The following is a 12,283-nucleotide window of genomic DNA, read 5'->3' as shown; positions in this document are numbered from 1 at the left end:
ACATACACACAAACACACAAACACTCATGAATGCACACAAATACACGTACATACACACAAACAAACATACATATACGAGTAAGTGGACAAACGAAAATAAGTGGCATTCAAATCATTTAGTAAGATTTTCATATATTATCTAATAACAATAATAATAATAGTAGTAGTAGTAGTAGTAGTAGTAGTAGTAGTAGTAGTAGTAGTAGTAGTAGTAGTAGTAGTAGTAGTAGTAACATTGGTGGTATGGAGAGGGTAGGCTGGTATGCATGGGTGACTTGTACCTTGCCCGGACTTGTACGTTGGAGGGGAATTTTCTTGGTGCAATCTCATGGTCATTCATGACCAAAAGGGGTCTTTACCCTTTCCCCCCCTACTAAATATTAGTAACCACACAGATCCTCTACAAAAACATGCACTACCGCACCTCTTTCCCATAGATCATTCCCTTGTCCACTGGCATGAACCTGATTCCACCCCACAGGATTTGTAGTTCTGCGAGGTACATGGCAATCCAATAATCAGGAAGTATGAAAAAAAGCATCCAGTCCATGCTGTAAAGTGGTAGATGTTAGGAAGGGCATCTAACTATAAACAGAAAACCAAAATAGACATTGGAGCACAGTGCAGTCTTTGGACACATCGTATCCTGTCAAACTGTCCAGCCCATGCTAGCTAGGAACATGGATGTTAGATGATTGATGATGATGATGATTTATATATTTTTTGTGAAAATGTTCCTGGATATAACAACACAAAAATAACCACTGCAGAGTTAATGATGATGATAATGATGATAAAAGTGATGATGTTAACTACTCTGTTGATGATGAAATTCAATTTTGAAGTAGCGATTTTTTTTTTTTTTTTTTTTTTTTTTTCAGAAATGGATCTCCATAAAAAAAACTGGAATCTTCTGTAAAAAAAAAAAATATTTAGAAAGAGTCTCCGCCATGTACGCCATTTCGATTACGTCTTTCAAGAAAATTCACAACACGAAATAATAAAATCAGGTTACTTTTATTTAATACAGATGGAATCCACGGCAACGCAATGCAAAAGATTTAAGAAAATCGTCCTTGTCTATACTTGATTTGTATTTACTAAGGGAAGCAAGTATCACGAGGTTTGATTTTCGCTGGTGCTTCATATTTCATCGTTCGTCAAAAGGGTGTCATAATTCGAGTTAGCGGCGAAAACGATAACTCACATATGGTTGTGCTAGATCCAAATGTTAACGCTACACCATACAATCGATAAACATTTGGAAAGGCATCCTGTACAATACGTAAAGATCCAGAAATATCCAGCAGTGTCATCATATTTTGTTTGGAAATGTTAGCTTTAGCCACAGTAAGTTCAGACAGCAAGGCCGATTTGTCGCTATTAACTAAATTGCTCAAAGTTTTTAAAGCATCAAAATCCAAAAATGTCTCGGACGTTGGTAGCAGACTTGCCAAGGAAGAATATATGCTGTCGTTTTGCTCTGAAAATCTATTTTCTAGCTCTCCTAAGCTTTCATCGATGATCGCGAAATAAATTTTGCAGTGAAAGATTATCCAGTCATCTTGTGATGGTACCAGGGCCTCAATAACATAATCTGAAAGATGATGGATCCCGCTTCGACGCATGCGTTCCTCAATTACATTAAATTGACTCATTTGTTTCAGAATCTCATCAAATATTAAAGAGTCTCAGTTTGGTTATTTCACTCTTGGCAATCTTAAGAACTCCAAGGCCATGGTTTGTATTGCAATTGTGACTCTGAAACTGTTTGTCTACAGGCCTAGTTATATGCAGAAATTTGCTAAGAACAGGGGCTAGAAAAACAAACCTTTTGGAACGAACTTGATGTAAAATTCCAGTTGCTTCGATACGGGTTTTTGAATCTGATGAATCTGTGTACTCGGTTAGCAAACCAACAATTTTGGAGTGATTTTCTATTACAGAAGCAATGGCACTGAAATGGCCCGACTATGTATGCTCCATATGACGTTGCAATTTTAATCCTTTGCAGAGACTAGCTATCCTTGGCCGTTTAATAAAATTATGAAGAATATTCCATCAGTTTTGGTTTGTTTTCGGCCTTATAACTATGCGGTTCGATAGAAATATGCCCCACACTTGGAAAAAAACATAAGTACAGAGGTAGTGCCCCAGCATGGCCGCTATTCAATGACTGAAAAGTAAAAGAAAAGTTAAAAGAAACCACTTATTTTAGCGGTACTGATGCTTTTGTTTTCTTATGTTTGTTTTGTTTCTTGTCTAGATTTGTTTCTAGTCAGGATCGGATTTTCAAAGAAAAATATGACTACCGAAGCGAGAGCGCTCAACTAAATTTGCACCAGATGACCGGCAAACAATTCAAAACTCGTATCCTGTTGATTATAAAGAATAAATGAAAAAAAAAAAGAAAAACAAACGAAAGACTACAACATTAAGCAAAAAAGCTATTAAAATAGTGATTATGCCCACTCAAGTTTCATTATTAACTCTCTAAATCAACTCGGCGAAGTAATAAGACCATCTAACAAAGAGGATGGATAACGGTTGTCGAAAAGCAAACTAACAAATTAGTACTATTTTGGTATAAATATATTGATATACATGTGCCGCAAAATAATTAGATACCATCAATAGAAATTGATATTTTCTTTTGTGGTTCAATAATAACAATGCACAAACATACACATATCATATGTATCATACGACAGGCTTCTTTCAGTTTCCGTCTACGAAACCCACTCACATGACTTATGAAAACAACATACATATTTATATATATATATATATATATTTATATACATACATATATATATAGGAAAATGAAAAAAAAGGCAGAATTCTAAACTGCAAGCATATTTTAATAAAGATTTCTAAACTGGAAGCTTATTTTAATAAAGATTTCTAACCGGTTTTCATTGCAAAAGCAAATTATCAAGAAGAAGGAGAATGAAAATGTTTTTTACAAAGAAGTACAAAATGAAGAAAATAATATATAAAACAATAATATATAAGAAAATAAATATACCCATACATTATATTGTCTTTGAGCTTTTGAAGTTCAATAGTAGTTCATGTATATAGTGGTAGGAAAAATAAGGATGCATATATTTATAAACAGTCATACCTCACCCAGTATATATATATAATATAAATAATATATAAATATAGCATATATCCATACATATCTGTACATACCTACATATATATGTATGCATTATATATATATATATATATACATTGTATACATATGTGCACATATGTATATATATTCTTTTACTTTTCTTTTATTGTTTCATATATTAGATTGCGGCCACGCTGGAGCACCGCCAAGATGAATTTTAGTCGAATAAATCGACTCCAGTACGTCTTTTTAAGCTTGGTACTTATTTTATTGAACTCTAAAGTCGAACTGCTAAGTTGCGGGGATATAAACACACCAACACCTGTTGTCAAGTGGTAGTGGGGGACAGGTACACAGATATACACATATACATAAATAAATATACATGTATATATATATATATATATATATATATATATATATATATATATATATATATATATATATATACTCACGACGGGTTTCTTTTTAGATTTCGTCTACCAAATCCACTCACAAGGCTTTGGTTGGCCCGCCCGAGGCTATAGTAGAAGACAGTCGCTCAAGGTGCCACTCAGAGGGATTGAACCCAGAACCATGCAGTTGGGAAGCAAGCTTCTTACCACACTGCCAGTGGCTCTAGTTTCTTGCAGCTACTGGCTTTGTTGAGTATATTAACAAATTAGCTACTTATTTCTCCGGGGTTCGTCTAATGGTGTAGAAATCGCTGATAAGAACCCAATAAGTTCCGAAAATCGAATCAGGCTGTTCATCATTTATTCAAGTTACGAAGTAGTTAAATTTGCCATGTTTGTATTTCTAGTTCGTACGTTTGTTTTTATATCTATATCTATATATATATATATATATATATATATATATATATATATATATATATATATATATATATATATATATATCTCCGTGCCTATTTGTTGTGTTTGTCCCCCAGCGTTTCTTGACAACAGGTGTTGGTTTGTTTACGTCCCCTACCTTAACGTTTCGGCTAACGAGACCAATAGAATAAGTGAGAGACTAAAAAATAAAGAAGGAAAATGTACTGGGATCGATTTGCTCGATAAAACCTTCAAGATGTCTCAATATGGCCACACTCCATTGGCTGAAACCAATGATAAAAGATACACGCAGACACACAGATACACACACACACATACACTTATAATGGTAACGATGTCAAACAGTACATTCACATATCCTTGCTTCTGAGTGCAGCATTAATATAAGTTATGAGAAAATATACATATCTCATTCCTAACATCACATTCCACTCCATCGCTTGCTGTACACCCGTCCTTCATAGAGATTATTAAAAAAGATGAATATTAATGAAAAAAAAAAGCAGAAGAAAAATATTAATAAGATAAAGAAGGAAAATTTGGCAGAAAATATAACCTGATACAGGAGATTAGGAAAATAAAATGAACCGACAGACATAAGGAATTCAAACCCAGCCCATCAACAAAAGTAAAAGCTTTGCGAAAATGAAAGCAGTTATCCTTTTCTTCTGCATCCCACCTCCGGCAAGAGAGTTTAGTAAATTCGCCAATGAACCTGTATTCGACTTGTCAAAAGCATTATGAATAACATAGCTTATTAAAACACCTAGCGTATTTTATTATGCCAATGTTGTGGTTATTGTTGTTGTTGTTGCTGCTGCTACTGCTGTTGTTGTTGTCGTCGTCGTCGTCGTCATCTTCGTCGAAGTTATTGCTTTGAGGTTTAGCTCCAGGGCAACTCCAGCCGAGCACACCTATAAGCAATTGCAATCCAATCCAGTCGAGACCACCCTGATATTTAGAAGTATTTAGGACTATACTTTTTATGTAGTGTGCCCTCCACCCGTTATTTTTTTCTAAGGCGACGAACATGCGATTTCAGAAATGAGAAAATGTATTCCAACCGTGACTATCCCATCTTTTTAGGGATATATATGAGGAATATATGTATAGAACGTGTCATTCTATGTTTTTGAAGCAATGAGAGTGTGAATTGAACTGAGTCAAAACATTCAAGCTTTGACTGTTTCGTATTTTTAAGGGCCTTTAGGATTTTATTTATGTAATATATTCACAAGCGATGGAAGTGTAATTTGAGAAAGATCTGGCTGCTATTGTTAATAGACCAAGCAACTATGCAAGGCTCTTTCTTAGGGTTGTATGTGGCCATCTTAATGTTAGTTTTTGTTGTTTTTTTAATCTTTTTGACTATATTGATAATAAGATCGAAATAAATGTCCGTACAAACCAACCAGGTCATGAGAATCACTCAACCCTCTAGAAATAGCACCCAAATATCCCTCAGATTACACATACCTTCTTTGAAAAAGTATTCAATGAATAATGTAATCCCAGGTATCTAAAAAAAAAAACGGGAGGGTCTTGGTTGATCCTTGTTCAGAGCTGAGCTGATGCTTAGCAACAAGAACAACGAGAACAACAATATTAATACCAATGATGCAATGAGAATAGCTCATCGTGCAAGAGACGGCGGCTAACAATTCCTTTGTTTCAAACCCTACCGCCTTAAAAATGCGAAGAACATGTTGGACAACGGACGACGTAACTCTAACTATGCAAGAAGAGAGAGCGTGGTCATGACTGAAATATCTTTGATCGTATGTTAGGTGAATCGGAGCTGGCTTGGAGCTAAAGAACCACAATAATGCTAATGCCATTATCATTTACTGTCTCACACAAATCAACGTCATAGTTCCAATTTGGGCAAAATTGCAATTGTTTCAACACCGCCAGGGTTAATGATAGTCGCCACCTCAACCAACATCGTAGTCTACAGTAGCAACATCATAATCGTCTTCACCATCACAGCAGCCACAGATATTATTTCAAACAATATGATCACCGTTTTTAGCTTAGCCGTCCAGCCAGGTTTGCCAGATTTATTTCATAGAATATAGCATTAAATATATAAATAATGTTATTTCAATTGCATGTGACGAGTTGCCATACTAAAAAGTAGCCTGAAGATCTAAAAAGTAACTCAATCGGATACAGCAGTCAATCTGACCAGTCTGAGCTATGAAACCTTTTAGCTTTTAGCGATCGCTCGATTAGATAGAAATAAAACAGCAGCTAAATCTCTTGCAAATCGCATTACTGTACCTACCTAAACATGAATGGACACGATAAACAATGAAGTCTTAGATATCATTCAGGAGCCGGAGTAGTTGAAACATCTTGAGGCGAAACATCACCTGAGTTAATGAAGAAGCCTATATGTGGTTACTCAACCTGCTAGAAAGAGCAGTTAAATCTCTCTCAAATGACCCTTCGCTATATTATGGGAGGGCGATGAAAATGAAATCCTAGATACATTATTCCTGAATACACTACGAAGCAGAGATGATGCGGAAGAGAAAACAAAATTTTTGAATCAAGACTAACCTGGAGGTAAACAACAACTCCTGATATTATCTTAGGTTCCATTTCTCTAACCCTCATTACCGCCAACAACAGCAGCCACAATATCACCATATCACATATAGACATAGCAGCCAATGTTCCGTCAGATCACACCCTGACATTTCAAAAAAAATGGTAGAGTGTCATTGGTTGATGAAGTCTTAGATAAACTATCTTTTATCTTTTATTTGCTTATCATTAGACTGCCATGATGCTGGGGCACCAGCTTGAAGAATTTTAGTCAAGCGAATCGACCCCAGTACTTTCTCTATCGCTCTCGGGTATTATTCTATCGATCTCTTTTGAGTAATACTAGGTACTTATTCTATCGTTCTCTTTTGCCGAACTGCCAAGTTACGGGGACGTAAACACACCAACAGGGGTTATCAAGCAGTAGTGGGGAACAAGCTCACACACGCTTGCACTTGCACACACACACACACACACACACACACACACACACACACACACACACACACACACACACACACACATACACGACAGGCTTCTTTCAGTTTCCGTCTACCAAATCCACTCACAAGTCTTTGGTCGATCCGAGGCTATAGTAGAAGACACTTGCCCAAGGTGTCGCGCACTAGGACTGAACTTGGAACCATTTGGTCGGGAAGTAAACGTCTTACCACACAACCATGCCTGCGCCTATGCCCAATAAATAATACCAGATGGCCATAATAGGAACTTTTTTAATCATTAAGTCTTTTCGTTCAAATCTGACCTATGTTAAACAACAGCATACCCCAATCACAACATTTTCAAGGTTAATATCAGGACCGGCAACTCTTACCCTTCCCTAACTCCAACTTTTCCAACCGGTTTCATGCCATGATGTTTGGTGCTTTTATTTCTATATTATATAGGTTCTGTTTTCCATCTCACTGTCACATACAACCTTTAATCCATCTCTAATGACTTCCTTACCAGTCTCGCCCTCTTTCTCACTCACCCCCTCTCGTACTCTTTACACATATGGCATAAGATAATATACATGTATACATACAAGTATACGTTGGTTGTTATATGCACTCCCATATATTTGTGTATATACACATAACGCCGAAGGCAGTAACTGACACGGATAGCATACAAACATACAAACATACATACATAGACACATACATACACATATATTTGTATGCAGGTGTATGTATGTGCTTGAGTATACTTGTATATACACATACACACACATGTGTATATATATATATATATATATATATATATAGAGAGAGAGAGAGAGAGAGAGATTCACATGCACACACGCACACACACATATATACACAAATATATATGTATGCGTATTTGTATATTTACATATACACATATGTATGTATGTATGTGCGTACGTATGTATGTATGTACGTACGTATGTATGTATGTACGTATGTATGTATGTATGTATGTATGTATGTACGTACGTACGTACATACGTATGTATGTATGTATGTATGTAAGTATGTATGTATGTATGTATGTATGCATGTATGTATGTATGTATGTATGTATGTATTGAAGCGAGAGAACAGCCAGAATTTGAAAGTAGGAGATAGGCGTCAGATAGACAGACAAGCAAAGAGAGTAAGAGGAATAGAGTGACAGTGAGTGATAGTGAGGAGGTCTATTAAACGCCTTTGGCATCCAGCGTACACTAGGTTATTAGAAATGAGGTTGTTGCACGCAATAACCTCTCGTCTGTTGTTGGCACGTGGCATTTGAAACGCTTGTTTTCCCTCAATTCGCTTCATGTTATTTTGGCATCCCCCCCACTTTTTTTTTTATTACTATCACCATCATCACCAGTACATTCTTTGCCGTCAACATGGCAATTATTATGGACCAAACTGTCGTAACCAACTTTTCTAGTCCCTTGGCTTCCAGAAAATAATATTTATAATAAAAAGGCAAAATATTACGTATGTTGGTGTGTTTAGTTGAAGTGCTTTGACCGAAATATTTGATATTTCGTTTCATTATGACACAAACTAACATAACTTGGCCTTTTGTTTTTCAACAAATTGGAATTTTTTAAAAATTTTCCTTAAAGCGCAGGCGTGGCTTCATAGGTGCAGGAGTGGCTGTGTGGTAAGAAGCTTGCTTACCAACCATATGGTTCTGGGTTCAGTCCCACTACCTAGAATCTTGAGCAAATGTTTTCTACTACCGTGCCGGGTCGACCAAAGCCTTGTGAGTGGATTTGGTAGATGGAAACTTTAAAAAGCCCGTCCTCTGTGTGTGTGTGTGTGTGTGTGTGTGTGTGTGTGTGTGTGTGTGTGTGTGTGTGTATGTTCTCCAACCATTGCTTGATAAGTGGTGTTGGTTTATTTACGGACCCGTAACTTAGCTGTTCGGTAAAGATATCGAAAGAATAACCAACATGCTTAAAAAATGTACAGGGCGTGATTCATTCGACTGAAAGTTCTTCAAGATGGTCCCCAAGCATGACCACTGTGTAATGACTGATGCAAGTAAAGGATAGAAAAGATGGTAAACCTTTATCATTATGCTGTGGAGTTGGCTTTCACGAGGTCGAGACCCGAGTGCCACCTATTTCTTAAACTTGGAAGCAATGGGCTTGTAACAACTTACCCGTGTAACAACTAGACCCAGTCTCCCCTATGTACAGCTACAAGGAAGCTTTAATAACTGTGTATTGCTCGACGAGGCAATCACAAGACTCTGGTAGAGTTTTTCGTGTGGTTGCCCGAAATGTTCGTCTTGGTTATCAACATTAAAATTACTAAATGCATATGTAATGACACGATACTATGTAAGACGTTTTCAGTCTATATATGTCATGTATTGTCAATATGTAACAAACATAATTTTTGGGGTTTGATTCATTGTCTTATGAATTTAAATAATCGGTTTCTTTCTTTCTTTATTTTTTTATTTTTTCACATTTGTGTAATGCCATGATATTGGCGCAGGCATGGCTGTGTGGTAAGAAGCTTATTTCTTAACCATGTGGTTTGAAGTTCAGCCCCATCATGTGGCACCTCGGGCAAGTATCTTTTGCTATAGCCCCGGGCCTTGTGAGCGGATTTGGTTGACGAAAACTAAAAGCAACCCATTCTATGCATGTGTGTTTGTGTATTCTTGCGTTTGTGTTTGTCTTCCACCATCGCTTGACAACCGGTGTTGGCTTGTTTACACCCCCGAAACTTCTATTCGGCAGACCGCTAGAATAAGTACCGAGCTTAAAAATAAATACTGGGGTAGATATTTTCAACTATACACTTCAAGGCGATGCCCAAGCATGGTCGTATTCCAATGACTGAAGTAAAAAAAAAAAAAAAGATATATAAATTCTATAGAAGTCATGTAATCTCAGTTAATAACTATTTTTTTATTACTTTAATGGTATTATAATGGCTTTTTCCTTGCTAAAATTGTAATTTTAACTTTTATTAGTTTCAGTCGTTGGATTGCATCCATGCTGGTGCATCACCGCAAAGGGTTTCGCCGAAGAAACCGTTACTAGTACTTATATTTTTAAAGCCTAGTATTCATTTTATCGATATATTTTGCCAACACCTGTTGTCAAGCAGCGGTGGGGGAAAACACTCACACACACACATATACATACACCACGAGCGTCTTTCAATTTTCGTCTATCAAATCCATTCACAAGGCTTTGGTTAGCCCAAGGCCTTAGTAGAAGACTTTTATCGAAGATGCTACACAGCAGGACTGAACCATGTGGTTGGGAATCAAACTTCTTACCACGCAGTCACGCCGTGTACTATTTCTTCTTTTTTTTTTCTTTTCACCTGGACACCGGAGGTGCAGACCCTAAATACAAGCCAATGAAATAACAGTAAAACTGTTATAATCTCTCCCTGCAATTTCGTGGAATATTAGTTGTTTAAATAAGTTGTTCAGGATGCAACATAAGGCAAGCCTTTAATCTTCATACTCCACATCACTGTTTTCATTTAACAAATGAATATCTTCATATACAAGCACTTTCAATGCCAAGCCAAAGCAAGTATTGATATTGCTCAGGCTTCCAGCATGCTTGACTGAGCTTAGAAATTTAGTTTTAATGTGACTTCGTGAATATTCTGTTCATTCTCTGTTAGAAATTTTACTTTCGCAGATGTCGTTTTCTTGGAATATATTCGTTTAAGACCTCGCTAATTTGTCGGTGCACTGCATTTGTAACACATGAATTTTAAACAGGAATCAGCGTAGAAGTAGCGTAAATAATATCGTTGTAAAATGTGTATTTAGTTTCCAGTCTTTTTCATTATATATAACATCTATTTAGTTTTTCTACATTCCTGCATTCCATCGCTTTCCATATACACAGAATAAAATCAATCCTTTATTTTTGTATTTGACTAGTGAGTATAGTACATTAACTTCTCTGCGATCTATCGTTTAACTCCAATTAACACCATTGGCAAATCAACCTCTTTTACTCCGGAAATCACGTATTTTCAACTCACTGCAGGAATGCCTTATTTGAACAGTTCAAAATATTTTTAATTGCTGTAGCATTGCCTATCAAAAATATGGGTCCTGAACATATTTTTCCTTACAGTGGATGATTAAGATTTCTCTGAAAAATTTTATGTCGGACAACAAACCGAACTATATAGGCACAATTGCCAAAAATAGAAGATGTGTCGAAAATCTTAATCACAATTACGTTATGTAGTTTTTGTTACTGCAACGTATAACAGACGCTACTATCTTTCACGCCTTGCGCCTCGTTAATTATTTTTGTCACTTCACCAACATATTGAGAAATGGGTGTAAATTTGATTTATTATATAAAAACGCATAACGTTGCTTATATAGAAACTTTTGCCAGTTCTCATCGTTTCTTGGCCAAAACTTCCTCATGCTGCTACAAAATATTCTTTTCTACTCTAGGTACAAGGCCCAAAATTTTGTGGGGAGGGGGCCAGTCGATTGGATTGACTCCAGTACGCAACTGGTACTTAATTTATGGACCCCGAAAGGCAAAGTCAACTTCGGCGGAATTTGAACTCAGGACGTAAAGACAGACGAAACACCTCTAAGCATTTCGCCCAGCATGCTAAAGTTTCTTATTTATTTATTGCACACATGGGCTAAACATAGAAGGACAAACAAGGACGGACAAAGGGATTAAGTCGATTACCGACCCCATTGCGTAACTGGTACTTAATTTATCGATCCCGAAAGGATGAAAGGCAAAGCCGACCTCGGCGGAATTTGAACTCGGAATGTAGCGGCAGACGAAATACTGCTAAGCATTTCGCCCGGCGTGCTAACGTTTCTGCCGGCGAGCTAACGTTTCTACCAGCTCGCCGCCTTTTCATGCTGCTACAAAACGCTAGCATCACCACTGATTTCAGGGCAATGTAGGAAAAGGAAAACTTGAAAAGATATTTCAATAGCACAAGTGCAAGCTTTAAAACGAGTAGACGTTCAAGACATGGAAACTTCAGAAAAAGTATTAAAGATAATGATGCTAGACTGAGAAGAAAAAAGAAATCCAACCAAAATGAAGTGAATTGTGTACTTTTGGATATGATGCAACGGTTGTTGAATATGTTTTTCGTAGCAACATCGGATACACACGTATATATTATATACACTCATCTCAACATGCGCAAGAAAGAACATGGGTACTAAAAAGACAAGCAGCTCATAAACGTACATTTTTGTGGATAGGTTACATGTAGATTATAAAGATTATTTGTTTCCCAGATAGTTAAGAAATGCTTACAAT

This window comes from Octopus bimaculoides, chromosome 2 (assembly GCF_046866305.1).
Source record: "Octopus bimaculoides isolate indiv1 chromosome 2, ASM4686630v1, whole genome shotgun sequence".
NCBI lineage: Eukaryota > Metazoa > Mollusca > Cephalopoda > Octopoda > Octopodidae > Octopus > Octopus bimaculoides.
The sequence above is the reverse complement of the archived record's forward strand: the minus strand, read 5'-3'. Positions refer to the sequence as shown.